Source organism: Falco peregrinus, chromosome 5 (genome assembly GCF_023634155.1).
Source record: "Falco peregrinus isolate bFalPer1 chromosome 5, bFalPer1.pri, whole genome shotgun sequence".
NCBI classification, from domain to species: domain Eukaryota; kingdom Metazoa; phylum Chordata; class Aves; order Falconiformes; family Falconidae; genus Falco; species Falco peregrinus.
The window spans coordinates 9881581-9896699 of NC_073725.1; the positions used below are offsets into that span (position 1 = coordinate 9881581).

The 15119-nt window shown below is 38.5% G+C and overlaps 1 long non-coding RNA gene across 1 annotated transcript in view; it reads right to left on the reverse strand.

The window, feature by feature from the left end:
- Positions 1-8373: 8373 nt before the first annotated feature.
- LOC114011394 (uncharacterized) overlaps positions 8374-15119 on the reverse strand; it is a 40127-nt gene continuing 33381 nt past the window's right edge. The window contains exons 2-3 of the long non-coding RNA XR_003553263.2: positions 14090-14147; positions 8374-10113 (exon numbers count right to left, since the gene is read on the reverse strand). This is a non-coding gene — a long non-coding RNA (uncharacterized LOC114011394). The remainder of the gene's footprint in view (positions 10114-14089; positions 14148-15119) is intronic.

A 15119-nucleotide genomic window follows, 5' to 3' on the forward strand; every position in this document is an offset into this window, starting at 1 on the left:
TTACTCGTATTAAATGTCAAGACTCACATAACATGAGAATGTAAATATTATGTGGATGTTTCTTAAAGTAACTACATCTATGCATATCTAAGTGGAATTGCTTCATGAGCAAATATCTTAGCTGTTTGACTTTGTCGGTTGGGTACCAGACAGTGCCATTTTGGTATATCTACCCACTATCAAAACAAGTAAGAGGAGTGAAAAGAAGCAAAGAAGTTAGCAAATTAATAACCTTTTCTCCAGACCCAAGCTCCATGCGATTTGGACTCTTTCCAGGGCAGCAGATTAAGACAGGCAGCACATGTCAAGAGCGCCTGAAGCAAAATAGAAATTTTTTTTTACCTAGAGCCATCTCAGCACATCGTCAGTAGTGAGAAACAACTGCCTGGCGAGCCCAGTTTGCCTCACTTCTGTGGAAAGACTAATGATGGCATAACAAAAAGCTTAATCACTTATTAAAGCACGAGGGTATTTATTTCCTTTTACCATGAGACCACTGCGAGACAAAAAGCAAGCTGTGACAAAATAGAGGCAGAATGAACAACAATAGATCAACTCAGAGATTTAAATATTTCAAAGTTATGTGCATCACGTATGGCGACATCATGGCAGATAAACTGAATTGTAAAATCCAACTCAGTTATTCAAGACTTGCTTACTCAGCCCATTCACAGAGAAATGCTTTCCTAAGGAATTACACCATGGTTTGCTTCTTTGGTTTCCTAGGTGGGATACTGGGAGCAGAAGGTGCTTCGTAGAATTAAGTATCAAGGAATTTTATCCAGAAGATTACAAAAAAGGGTATAGAGAAAGACGACACAAGGGCAAGTCTTGACTGCCTCTCAAGAAAGAACTCACGGGTAGGACCATCATGAAATTTGGTTGCACAGCTCAGGAATTTTCACAATTAAAGAGAAGGAAAATGATCAGTTAAGCAGTGATTAACTATGATTGTTGTGGTACTGCTAAAGGAAAAGAAAAAATAGAACATAAACAACAGCTACCTAATTTACATCTGTTTTCCTGAGAAAATCTCTAGTCACAGATGGGACCTTTGGCAATTAGGTTAATCTCAGCTTCAAGATCCTTAATTCTCAAAACTGAAACATGTTTTAGGATACATATTAGGTAAATAAACCTTGGAGACAGGGAATGAAATCTCACCAATCTGTGGAAAGCCTTTTCATTTACCATGGGGGAAACCTAATAAACTATAAATGGCAAATACCTGTGGTTGTATCCAAGTCCTATGATATCAGATAAACAAAAGTGTATCTGAATTTTTGGGAGAGACAGTCATCCATTAATATGCTTATTAAACTCCAGTCAAGTCTTATTATTTGTCCAAAATCTCAGTTTGATCTGCAAACCCCTCTATAGGGCCACGTTTAAAGCAAATTTAACTTATAGTGTTTGCCACTGTTAAAGTTACAATCACTTTTCAAGTTTTACTTAACACGCTATCTTAAAATTTTTATTCCGTTTTCTTGTGGAATTTCATCATTTCAGTCATGATCAGGTCATCACTGCTGGAAAGGAACAGGTTTGTTGTCAGTCTTCACATCACATTGCAGAATCTACTGTTCCTGGGCTTTCTTACCTGCCTGCTGCCGCTTCCTTGCACAAGAAAACAGGATATTCATCTTCAGCTCATGAATAAGTAGTCTGCTAGTGCTAGACAGAGTAATTTGTCAATATTCTTGTAGCAGTAAATTCTCAGAGCATCTTTAGAATTCCTCTTTCAATGCTAAACAGGAGGTATCCCTGAAATATCCTTCAGATTCATCAAATTTAATAAGAGTTGATACTATTTCAAATAAAGGCTTATTCCTTCTGCTCTTAAACCTCTCAAACTCTTAAAACTTAATTACTTCTTAAAGGGTTCTCTGAATTTAAATGACCTTTCAAGATGGCATCATATCTTAGAACTATCTCTCTAAAGACTATTTGTAAGTCCCTCACAGAAGTTTGGAAAGCATTGCCAGATCAATTCATTCCACAAAATACACACTCAAATGACTTTTTATATTAGTAACTAGCCGTGGCATCATATAACCCTGCCGTGTTGTACCTAACATCTCACTATTCACATAAGGAGGAAACAGAAGTACTTTGTGACAGTTTCTATTAAGATACGTTTATGACACTGGTCCAAAACAGGAAGTAAACCCTGATTGGAAGTGTGCTTAATTGTTTGCTTCAGTCCACTGCAGTCAAAAGAACACAAACAGGTGCTTTAAGTGCTTTCCCAAATACATATGGACTGTTAGCTAAAGCTTAGGGATGACTCAAGGGCAGTATAGTCATTACCAAGCAAAGCTGATCATGGTTTGAGTATTTCACCCTGACTGGACAGTACTCAGTACAAAATAATTAACCGCACTTGATAGATGCCTTCGAAAACGAGCAGTAATTTTTGTCATTATTCACGTATCTTTGTCAGTGTCTGAGCTTTCAAAGCACAAATGTGAAGGCTCTTCAACAACTGCAACATTAGAAAAAAAGAGCAGCAAGGGGGGAAAGGCACTTCACTGCACCCGCAGCTCTTTTCGTGCCTCGGTTTCTCAGGCTTTTCAGTTGTCCATTCCAACTGGGAGACAATTCTGAGAGAAACAAGAGCAAAACGAGGATGGAAGCTTGACAAGTTTTGTCAGAGTATGCAGGTATGAAACTGTAACACAAAGCTAACAGGCTGAAAGCACAGGACTTTGCCAGCAGCCAGCCAAGGCTCTGAAACAAATCCCCATAGGAATCAAGGTTTATCACAAACAGCATCAATTCTCACTCCAAACGCGCTCACACCGTCTATCTTGCTTCCCATAAGCAGAAAACAACCCTATCAAAACAAAGCACTCTTACTAAGTATCTAATTCTTCACACAGGGAAGGAATGAGGCAAATTTGACGGATGCTAGTCACCTCACGTACCATGAACTTGCAAGGTACTCATACTTCACAATGAAAGCAGAATGAAAACCTACATAAAATAGAATGGCATACAAGAGCAGGGCAGGAGGGAGACTGCGACAAGGATATCATTACTGGGAGAGCAGGATACAAAAAAAGCTACCAAAGACATGCTGCTGCAGCTGAATTATGTAGAGCTCTGAAAAAGAATGAGCTCAAATTTAACACGCTGATCGATTCCCTGTTTCTGTTTCCCCACTTATGACGTAATCGTTAATCAGCTACTTTTACAGTGAGAAAAACTGATTTCTGATTAAATTAATCATGAATACAGTCCAGAAATAGTTCTCTGCAAATATTCTTTTGAGCAAACACTTCACTCCCACAGCTTTTCACAAAGAGCTCCACAGCAGATAAAATAAGTCCAAACATGATCTAAGCAAAACTCTATTTAGCAATTGTCAAAACACTAGGGAGTAAATTTCCTCATTATTCATTTGGCTTTGCTGGTGTCTTTGCGCTCAGGGCACAGATGAGAACCCTCTGCTTCAGGAAGTACAGGGAAAGATTTCTAGCTGGGCTGGAAACCTCTTCCTCACCTTGGCACTAGGTACCTCTGAATTTCAGGGCCAGAATTGTCTCTGGCAGTTCTCGAGGGGCAGGGAGAGACACTGCAAGCCAACGAATGGCTTTTGAAGCAAGACCAGAGCTCCTGCAAAAGCCATTTCCTTGCCTACAATCATCCTTTCATCTCAGGCCATTTGTCTGATGGAAGCTGCCTGACCTATCACTACTAAATAACATTACAGGGGCAGTTCCGTTCAGTTACACTTAAAGGTTTCAGCTTTACTCTAGATTAAAATCACTCTTTTGGAAGGATTCATGGATAAAACTAGGAATGGCAGTCACATGCTCGGAACACATAAATGCGTTGCCCTTTGAGGTAAAATCATAGCTCCTTGGTTCAAGAGGCTCTGCCACTACACCAACGTTAACACTCATTACTCTAATTGCATGTTCAGATAAAACCCCTAGTCTGCAAATACAATGCCAACATGTTATATGTGTTTAAAAACAACAACAAAGTCCACTGACTGAAAGATCTGAGGATTTGCCTAGAGGCTTGTGTATAACAGCCACTTTGAACAATTCTAATTTTAACCAATATGCTATAAAAACAAAATGCACAGCAATTCATACACTTGTCACTGGCACCAATTTAAACCACACTGTGGAATAAGCTATTTAAACGGGCTTGTTGACCTACTTTTTAATCCTAGCTTTTGGGGAAGAAAAGAAGTAGTAACTTAGAAGGTTGTTATTTCCTATAAATCATATTTCTGTATGATTCTTGCCACACAGTATTTCATTTTATGAGGATTTTTTTTCCACTGAATGCAGGTACAGATGAAGCTGCAAAACGTTAGGCTATGGAAAAGTATTTTAATTCATTATTGCCTTGAAGTGACCCTCATTGTCTGACACTTTGGAAATAATTTTGCCTACAATCAGTCTTTTCTCTGTCCTCTCAGTTACTTACATTTGAAAAGAAAGAGACCATCTTAAACATTAAAAGGAGCTTGACATACAAAAAAGGAGGGATAAAGGGACTTTGTTTAATTTAGTTCTTTCTCATAAAAATTCTTTCCTCAAGGTCATTCCAAACAATTATTCAGTTCTCTTTAATGTTTGTTCCAAGCATGTATTTTTAGGTTCTCCACTGTTCTATTACACACTGTACATGTAAGCTCCATTCCAAAATATTTTTCTTAGAACAACAGTTGTTCTATATATTTCTCAACAGTATCCAAGTTATAGAAGTGAACTAAAATAGGTAAAAAAAAATCTACAGTGCAGTTCTCACCGGTACCTATATGTTTACACATGGAAGCTGATGAACGAAGTTAACATAAAAACTTATGGGTAAAAGTAAGCATTTGCATTTTTACAGGTGTGTGATTAGATATTGAGTGCAAAAATGGGTCTCCGGCTCAGCTTTTGTGCCACAGAAGTAAAAGGTACAAAAGAATAAAAATATAACAGGTTTCTGATAAAAGCAAGCTGTACAGCTGGCACATCTCCCTGGCTTCTGTGGACTTCTGTCAGCAGGCAACTGACAATAAAGTCCATCCACAAGCTGGATACACATGAATAACATACACAAAATTATCATGTTTATGACTTGATTTGATGTACAAAAGAGACCATAACACAGCTGGGAGCTAGAAAAAATGGCTTTGAACTGTGTATTCTGTTAGGCATTTAACTGTGGCAAGCTGGACTCTGCCATGAGCTAACTGACCATGCTTTCGGATGTTCTTCCACTGCTGTGTTCAAGAGACAAGACAGAAAGTGTGCAAAGGACCTGCCAGAGTAGAATAATCCTTTTCCTTTGAGGGACAGGCAGAAAGAGAAGGAATGGGGGTGTGGTGGGGCGAAGAGAGTAGAGGTGAAAGAAATTTAATTATTCTGGTGTCATGCACACCAGACATAACCATTAACACCTTTATACAAGAGGCCACTGGAACTGTGCACATCCTTAGGACTGAAGGCTTCATCTGAGTAATAACTAACACGTTATCAACCTAATGTTTTTTTAGAAACCTATCTTTGGTGAAGAAGGAACTTTCTTGCTTTCCCTGGGACATGTGAATTCCTTAGAGGTGTGCATGCTTGCACTTGACAGGAATAAAGAACTGTGAAGACAAGCTTCTTCCATGCAAGAATACAAGGATGGCATTTTTACATTTAATCATAGTGAAGTGACAGTGAAGAAATCAAACCAAGTAAGAGGTGCAGAAACTATAAGGTTCAATTAAAAAACAAGCCTTAAAACTAGGAAAAAAAATCACAGCACAGAACAATTTATGTGAGAGCTGACAAGGCAAGATAGGATGCAGAAAGTTTTCCCCTTTTTCTTTTGCAGAGTCTCTAAAGCAGGGAAAGAAAAAAGTGGCAATTATTAGCACAGCAGCAGAAATTCTGTGAAAAAACGTATAAATAGTAAGGTGACTCCGTACAGAGTCTGGAGAATGTAAGCCATCTTCATATACGCGAAGTCAAGAATTCATCACCTGAAAAGGTCAGAGAAGAGACAGTCTAGGGGCCAAACATGTCACTAAGGAGAACAGTACAGACACAGGCTTTTTGTTACATTGAAGAGGAGGCAGATGGGGCTGTATAAACAGTTGTAGACCGCACAGTCACGAACCTACAGACCAAACAAGCCCCTTATCTTTAGCAGCAGGTAAATTATAATGGCATATCCAAAGAGAAGCTCACCAACCCAGTTTCATTGCTATTTCATTGTCTGCAAAGCTTTAGTTAATGAAGTCCCAGGAACAACTTCTGCTCTTGAACTTCCCCTCTGAAGGGGAAGAGAAAAAAAAAGAAGCAACATTATTCTAAGTCAGCTCCATTCCAGCTACTCATAGCCCAACATATCATCTCGCCAGGAGAATCTTCCCTGCCTGAATTATGGGGGGTTGTATTTGAATTTTTGCATGCTTGTGAGGTTAAAGTCATAAACAGAAACCTGACAGGAGAGACAAAACTGATCTCTTACTTACATTTTAACAAATATACATTTAATTCTTTTGCACATCAGAAGTTAAGGGGGACAGTTTAAATGGATACAAACTGCATGTAAAAACAACTGAGATTCCTTGACTGTTACTAGGTTCTTCAAAAGTACTGGCAAAACCTGTAAGTACTCTTTAGAAGAAAGATGGCAATGAGGATTAAAAGGAACACTCGGTGACCAGATTGATTTAAATTGTAGTTTTATTAGTATCTAACGTAGGGTGTCTTTCAGAAGGCTTTCAGATAATCAACTTGCTTTAAAATACCACATGTCAACATTTTAGTCAATATCTCTGGGCATCAATAAACCAAAGCAGAGACAGTTTTCTTTGCAGCAGGCAGTACTTCCACTTCAGTGTAGAGCACATGCAGAATCAGCAACTCTGGGGGCTTTCTTTCAGCATAAGGTGCCTCCAAGTGAACGCTGGCTACAGAGAAGAGGACTTCAACAAAACAAAACAGGCTACCAAGGGTGGTGAAGAGAGGAGGGGTACACAACGGTACAAGGGAAGGTTTGCAATGCAGAATGTGAGGCTGCATCTCCTTCTCTCCCTGCTCTGTTAACTCTGCCCGTGTGACACATGCTCCACGTCACCTATGTGGCTGCAGATCTGCCCCTTCTGCCAATATAATAAAGGAGAAAGCTGTGTGTGGTTGACAGTCCAAAATGTGTGGGATTTTCCAGCAGAGTCATGTCTAGTGAACACAAGAACTTATAAGCCTGAAACCTAAAACTGACTCCTCGAGGCCCTCGAGTGTCTGCCAGATTTCTCCCTTGGAGTCCTTCAGGGGACTTCCCTCAGTCAAGGCTCAAAGGAAAACACAATGTACACGAGAGACAAAAGTCCATGAGAGAGTCAGGCCTTTGACTTGCACAGTTGAGAGAAAGGTTTGACTTTTTGCAAAATGCTTGTGCTTGTTTTAACACACACAGGATATCCACAGGTATTCACCTCAGTCAGATGCTTATCACACCTTTGCCAGCAGAAGTGCCCAACACCACATATACTTACCAGCTTTATATTTCTTTAAAATAAGGTTTGGGATCATGAGGTTACCATCTTTATTCCAAGGAACAATCAGGACAAATTATCTTTACAGCTCTAATGGAATTGTTTACAGCCATAAAAACGTTTCGTAATACAACGTACGAATGTTCAGAATACGTATACATAGTGGTCTTGATACTAATTTTTCACAGCATTCTTTTGTTAAGATTTTCCTAAAGTCTGAAGGTAGGCCCCAAAGCTAGTGGAGGATTAAAAAAAAAAAAAAAAAAGGAAAAAGGTAGTCTTAAAGGCATTGACTTAAGCTAGCCAGGAGGAATCCGAACCTACAGCTATGGGACAGAAATTTGACACACAGCTCCGTCCAAATCCCCCACATACCCCAAACCAAAACCATAAAGCCAAACAAAAGCAACCCAGAGGTAGCAACAAAAGTGAAGGCAATGGGTATCACACAAGTTGTGGCTTTGTCTAGAGGGTTTAGTGAGCCAAAGCTGTGCAGACCTGACGGGCATTTCTCCCATCAGGAAAGGGCATTACCTCAGAGGACGTCGTTTTGTCCCTAACCTGTATCAAGAAGTACAAGTTAAGTTTTCCTGCTGAAATTAAGCGGCATACTACAAAGAACAAGGGGCCAGGTCACGACAGCTAACGTTTAGACATACGGGCAATAAGCCCAGACAGGAGCAGCCAGGTCCAAGAGAAATTTATAGCTGCTCCTCAGAGGTGATGAAAATCTGAGGTGGCACAGCAAGTAGGGACTGACTTCTTGCAGATACTGGTAGCCAAAAAGAGCTAAATGAAATTACTACTGTGTTCCTCAGCAAAAAAACTTTGTGACTTTCTGCAGGATCTGGCAAAATTATCAAAACGCAGATTTAAGACAGATATGGGATCTTTTCCAGAGGGTAAATAACAGCCTGAAGGGAGCTACCAGACCTTTCATGGCTATCAAGGCCAGAAGGTGAATGCATCATAGTGGTGAATGACGAACAGCGACTTATCCCTTCATTCAAACATATCTGGTTATCACCTAGAAGCTGAATAACACAAGAGACCTGTCCAGTATGCCAGACAGCAAGAAACAGTCATGCCATAGGGAGTCTTTCTCTTTAATAACCAGAATTACAAGCTGTCTCACAGAAATACATGTAATGAAAGTAGGAATTGGGTCTGGGATTCCTACTCTTGTGCAATCACATCCCTTCATCCTTATCCTTCAAAGCCAGCAATCAGAGGACCAGCTTTGAAGCCTGTGAGGGAAAGAGAGCAATAGTAGTTGTTTATTATGATAGAAAACCATTAAAAAAGGATTCAACCTCTACCATCTGTTACTTGGTTCCCAAGTAAGGGAGCTTCACCATTTCCCTTTACTCTGCTGTTTCCCCCCACCAGCCAGATGATATAAACATCCTCTCAAAGCTGACAAAATATAAACAACCAATTACTTTTCTTCGTGAAGACAAAATATTTTGTGATGACTATAACGGAAATCATTGGCACTGAGAACACAGGTGCAGGATCGGAAGATACATTTAAATCTAAGCCAACAAAATTTTCCAAAAAAGTTTTAAATACTGTGCTGATGCACCTCTAAACAGTAAGCTTTGTATGCAGTACAGACTTTAAATAAACAACTTATACCCATCACTTTGCATGTTCTTATTGCTGTACAGAGCATTTCTTTTTGGCAACTGTACCCAGCCTACTTCCAAAAGAGAGCTAAAGCTGTGTTCCCAGTTCAGAGAAGCACAGTGTTGGTCAGAGAACTCTATCAGAATAGGAGAAAATACAGTTTATAATGTGAAAACAGGGAGAACCAGTGAAGTGCCATTTTAGAGCACTGGCTTTTAAGTTTGCGTATTTTTTGATCTATTTTACCTCTTGTTGTGGATGAAATCGATGGGCCTGCATGGTTTTTAAAAATCTTAAATAGACAAGTCTTTTTTTTTTTATGACTTAAAAACATAATATAGCCTTTGCTGAACAGACTTATTGCTACGCACAAAGCATGCCAGTCAATTACATCAAAACAATTTCATTCAGGTCACTAAACATCAGTAGGTAGCACGATTTAGTGCCAGGAGTGTATTATACAAGAGCACAGCAATTTTGAGGTTTGGAATTGAAATGGAAATTGCAACATGGATGAATATTGACAGTAAGCACATACAGCAGCAAGGGAGCATCCTGCACTTAACCCAGGACCATGTGATCCACCCATTCCTAACAAGAAATCCTTCCCCCACATCATACAACACCACATTGTGTTTCCTTAATTCGAGTTAATTTCTAGCATTTGCATGCAAACTGTTTTGAAAGTGTAGGGTCACATGTATCAAAAAGTTAAAAAAATGAAGTTACTACACTTAATTTCATAGTTCCAGATTCATAAAAGCTATTTTATTCTCTTGCATCATTGAAGGCTTTTAACTAAAACTGAAATGAAACAATATCATGTATTCCTGGCCCCACTTTTTCTCTCTAAGGAAGAGCTAGAATTGGTGATGTCTTATGTTTATTGATCCATCATTTCCAACATCTTTGAAATGCAACTTTATCACACTGAAGATGAGATGTCTTATTTTGGCCATTGTTCATAAAGGCCCCTTTGATACCTGTAAAAAAAAAGATTTTGGCATTTTCTTAAAAAAAAAAAAAATACATCACCTTTTTGTAACTGCAAGCAATTACTTAATTAAAACTGCCTCTATATAAAACACAGTATGTTTCTGGAAACACTATGGCTCCTAAAAACAACTTCGAGAGTTCTACTTTAAAAAAAAAATTGTCCTGTTTCAATCAACCATCACTACTTATCTAATTCAAAGCCTGCATGCTCTACTGTGTTGACCAAGAGGCAGTAGAGAATTCAGCTACTTGCTTTCTATGTCCAGAGTGATTATTTATTTTTTACTATTCAAAAAAACATATTAAAAAAAAAAAAAGATGAGGGCTGTTTCTTAGCTGTGATTACTACCTCTTGGCTCACATACTCTGACAATCAGAAGTATTACACTGGATTTTTTTTTCCACATGATGGATTTCATCTGTCGCTCTTTAGCAGTACCTAAACTGCCATGAAGTTACACCAACCAAAGACCATCTTTCCTCTGAAAGATTTGGGGTTACGACAAGATATGGCAACATTTAAAAATGTGGTTTAATACAGTTCACTGCCTCCAGACTACTGTTTTTGTCCTCTGCACACTGGCAACAAAGGATCACATTTTTACTTCCAAAGGCCAAAAAAATAAAAGAACATTTTCCAGTTCTGTTCTTCTAAAAGAATTTCAAAGATGAAAACAAATGGCCCATGTCTTGGGGAACATGGAGTGGAACCAGAACCAAAAACTGTAGCCTGCTTTCAAAAGCAATGATCCTCTTAAGTTGGAACCAGCACAAATCCTTTGTGTGTTAATAGATAGGAATTACAAAAATATTTCTTTCACAAGTCCTTGTTAACCTAAATGACATACATTTTCAGACTCTGCTCTTCATTGGGAAAGAAAAAAGAAATTCAAAACCTACGAAGTCTAAAAAAGGTTGTTAGAACATTTAATTTTTCAGAAATAGGAAGACACTTGGACAGATACATTGTTTTACTGACTTAAAAATCTCTGATGGGGAAATAATTAACCAAGATAGAAACTACCACCAGATCAATCACCGAAGAGCTTTAGACAGTAGTGTCCAAAAGAACAGTTGCAAATTGTGACAATGGTGCCAGTAGAGGCTTTTATCATTACCATCATGAGCCTAGCATAGTTTAAGCATATAATACAAACCAGAAAATATTTTACTAGATTATAATATCTAGCAAATCAAAGAGAGTTGTGTATTCCCTGACTCCAAGTAACCATGAGTTCATTCTACCTGTGAAACAGCATGCAGGATAGTCCAAAAGTCTGAAGGTGTATGCTCAGGGGATCTGACTCTGCTCTACCATTTTTCCATTCAGTTTGTATTAGACAAAGGTATTTGGATTTGAGAATTAAAAAGTGTGCAACAGGCAAAACAATTCTCGATGCAGTAGCTACAGTTTCAGTCAAGTTAAAAAAACACCGTAAATCAGTAATGTGGGCATTTAGCAATAGTTTAACAAACACAAAATTTATGAATCATGACAATTAGATAATGACTTATCAGGGGAGGCAAGTAAGCAAAATCAGTCCATTTTTAACCCCGTGTAACAAGTGATTCATTTTTTTAATTGCATTAACTTATTTTTTTATTCCAAGTTTACTTCTGAGGACCAAATACAATAACTTAAGAAACCTTTCAATCTGCTTAGACATTCACCTACATTATCCTTTCTAAAACTGATTTTCAGTTAAGTACCATGTCCACTTACCAAGAATGTGTTTGAATTTACAGCTGTGCTCCTAAGCATTCATAAATCAAGCCACAAACTTTCATGGATGAATTTAAAAGCGAGAAGTTTCACGCTATTCTGATTCTCTAAAGTATAGGTGCGGACTGCAAGAACATGCCTGACTAGCAGCACAGAGGACTGATGTTTCTTTAGTCACACACTAGTCAGAGCAGATTAGAAATTACGTTTGATTTCCATTTTGTTGCTTTTTATTGTATTTCGGTTTATAACCCAGGGAAATCTGAATCTGCACCACTTTTTCGTAACGGTATCACAGCAAAATAGGAGTTGGACAAGGGAAAAGAGAAGAGGAAAACAGTGCATTTCCCACTCCAACCTCATCCTCCCAGAAAATGTGAGGCTGCAAAGATCAATTCTCTTTGTACCTAAGGGTTCCCTCCATCATGAAATCTGCCATATGGTAGAGGAGAGAAATGATCTTAGGAGGCTGGAGAAGCAAGGGCCAAAACTAGTAGGCCAGTAACATATGCGATAGGTACTTCAACATTTTCCCCCAAAGGATCAATAAGTGATTTCTTAGTGATACACATCCTCCCTGTAAACTGAAAAAAAAAAAAAAAAAAAAAAAAAATTAGAATGGGACTACTTGTCTTCCTCAGAGGATAAAGCTCCCTCTTTATTTTGACACATTAGTAATTTCTGCTGCATTTTCTGATTTTATCTTTGTTTTGGTATAGCATTCCTGTTCGTCTTCCAAGTAGATGTGTCCCTTCCTAAAGGGAAATTTTCAGGGTGACATGGCTGTAAGCGCCTCCTAATATTCCATGGGCACTTTACAGACCTACAAAGGAACTCAGGAAAAGAATCTTAAAGTCCTGACATGTCTGAGATACACCTGACGTGCCATGTTCTGTAAGTGAAGACAGTACACTGCAATTAGCTTTTATTTTGTTGCAGGGGAAGAGATACCAAAAAACCCAACCACCCAAACACCACCCACCCACCCCAAACTTTCTTTCTACAAGCACCTGAGTCGCTTAGACAAACTTACTAACCATTCCTTCCTCTACTGTTCCCGGCACCCCCCAACCTGCTGCAATCTTAAGCATACATTTACAATTGCTTTGAGATTTTAGCTACTCCACAGCGGGGATTAGGATCCTTCATGAGACCTTTCTATTTACTAAACAATCAAGCGAAACAAAAGGTTCAGAGCTCAAGAGTACCTACAAGGAAAATGGACCAAAAGCCATTCCTGGTGTAACCTTGTTGACTTCATGGACTCAGCTTTTACTGTCTGTTTTATACATAGCATCTTTGAAGCAAACAAAGCATAAGGGCTTTTAGAAGATGCTACCATTATAATGGGATAGATCAGAATAATTACTTGTTTTAAGCACATTCCTCTGTCTTAGCTTCTTGATTTAAAAAGGATACACTAAAGAGTAAATAATATATATTACAAGAATTATGGAGTCTGGCTTGCTTTCTTTAAGCATAGGTGGTTTAGGTTAGTTGGTTTTAATGCTGAGGCGAAACTTCCCTATTAAATTATGTTCCTTTTGTTGGTATTATATCCCTGCATTTTCTCTAATATGATTTACTGAATTAAGACAAGTATTAAAGAAAATTTGAATTAGCTAGGTTTTCCTATGCAGGAAGAGGTATGTCTTTGTCCTTCCAAGTGAGGTTGCAAGCCTTCAGGGTAGCTAAGAACAGAAACTGATTCCACTTATTAAAAAAAAAAAAAAAAATCATCACTATTGGTGTAAGTTACATAGCTCTGTGAAAGGATGAGAGATAGCTGGAGTGGGACCTTGCTTTCCAGCAGGCAAGGTTCAAGGGCTCACTGATATAAGGTCACATTGAAATAGATCGCATTCAAGATGGAGTCTCCAGTGATTTAGTTGAACTTTATGTTCCAGATGTCTTCATGTAAAGGTGCACTTCTGTAACATTTAGGAGCAGCTAGAGACAAGTTTTATAAGCCCTTTGTTTCTGTAAATGCCCATCCAGGAAAGGATTTAGCACGATGGAGATTTTTACGTATTTTCATGTTTGCTGTAGAAATGCTGTTAGATGTATTTATTCAATAAGCAGGCACACCTGTTACATTTAAATGCAAGAAAACTGAGTTTACTTGCAGGAAGCCACTGTATTGACAAAAGATTAGTTACACAAATCAGCCTGACAAACAACAAAACTTATGAAGCCCAGTGACCTTTGCATAATGCCTTGCATGGTGTGGCAACACTTACAGGATTCTGGATGGGACGAGCAGTTTAGAAAAGCATCATTTAGTCAGTCAATACATTTCTGACGGGAAAAAGGGGAAAGAAACAGTCAGATTAATATTATTTACAAGGGTGCCTCACAAGAAAGCCCTCCTGAAAATACCATCTCCAGAAGAGGCACACATTGTGGTTCCTTCCCTTTTCTTCTTAAAAGCGCTGCTGTGTATTAACACTGGCGGTTACAGCTGGGGCCTTTGGGCATCTGCACTTGAGCAGCTTTCTCACTCAGGTGAAAATTTATTAACTGAAGTATGCGGCACCCTAGCATCTCTCTGCTAGCGCGCCCTTACAGAAGCAATACTGTCACACACCCTTATCATGAAGTTAGTTTGATCGGGATATCACTACAAGGAGGATATAGACATGGAACCATAAGTTATCTTCTCTTCTAAAAAGAAGGTCAGTAGATATTACAAATATGAGTTATAAAAATGAAGGATATCTATTTAAAAACCCTCTGTTGGAATTTTCATTACAGAGTGGGTGAGGAATAGCTAAAGGACAGCTATATTTCTTTGGTCTGCTGACAAACAGAAAAGAAGGATAGGAATTTGATAAAACAGGGTAATTTTCAGGGCATTTAACTATGGTAATGAGAAGAAATTATGAGTAAGAAGTTTTAGGCTAAATATTGTAAAATACTGACAGTTAGTCATATCTGTTTTACAGAGGAACTCTATCATTTGGGACATGCAGTACTAGCAAGGGAAAATAATAATGAATTTAAGGAAACACAGGTATGAATTAGATACTTTATTTTTTGTCTTATCTCTATTCTTGGACCATAGGCAAATGAAACAGGAGTCCACTTAGAGTACCAGAGCTTCTAATATTTGCTGTTCTTTTTGCAACCGGCTCAGTTTGGAAAGTTGCAGTCCTCTGAATACAGGCAACACTATTAATCATGTATTATACCTTGAGATGGATATCCATCCCTTCTCTCCTTTACACAGGTTGAGAAACCATTAAAGAGAACAAAGCAGAAAGGCACAGC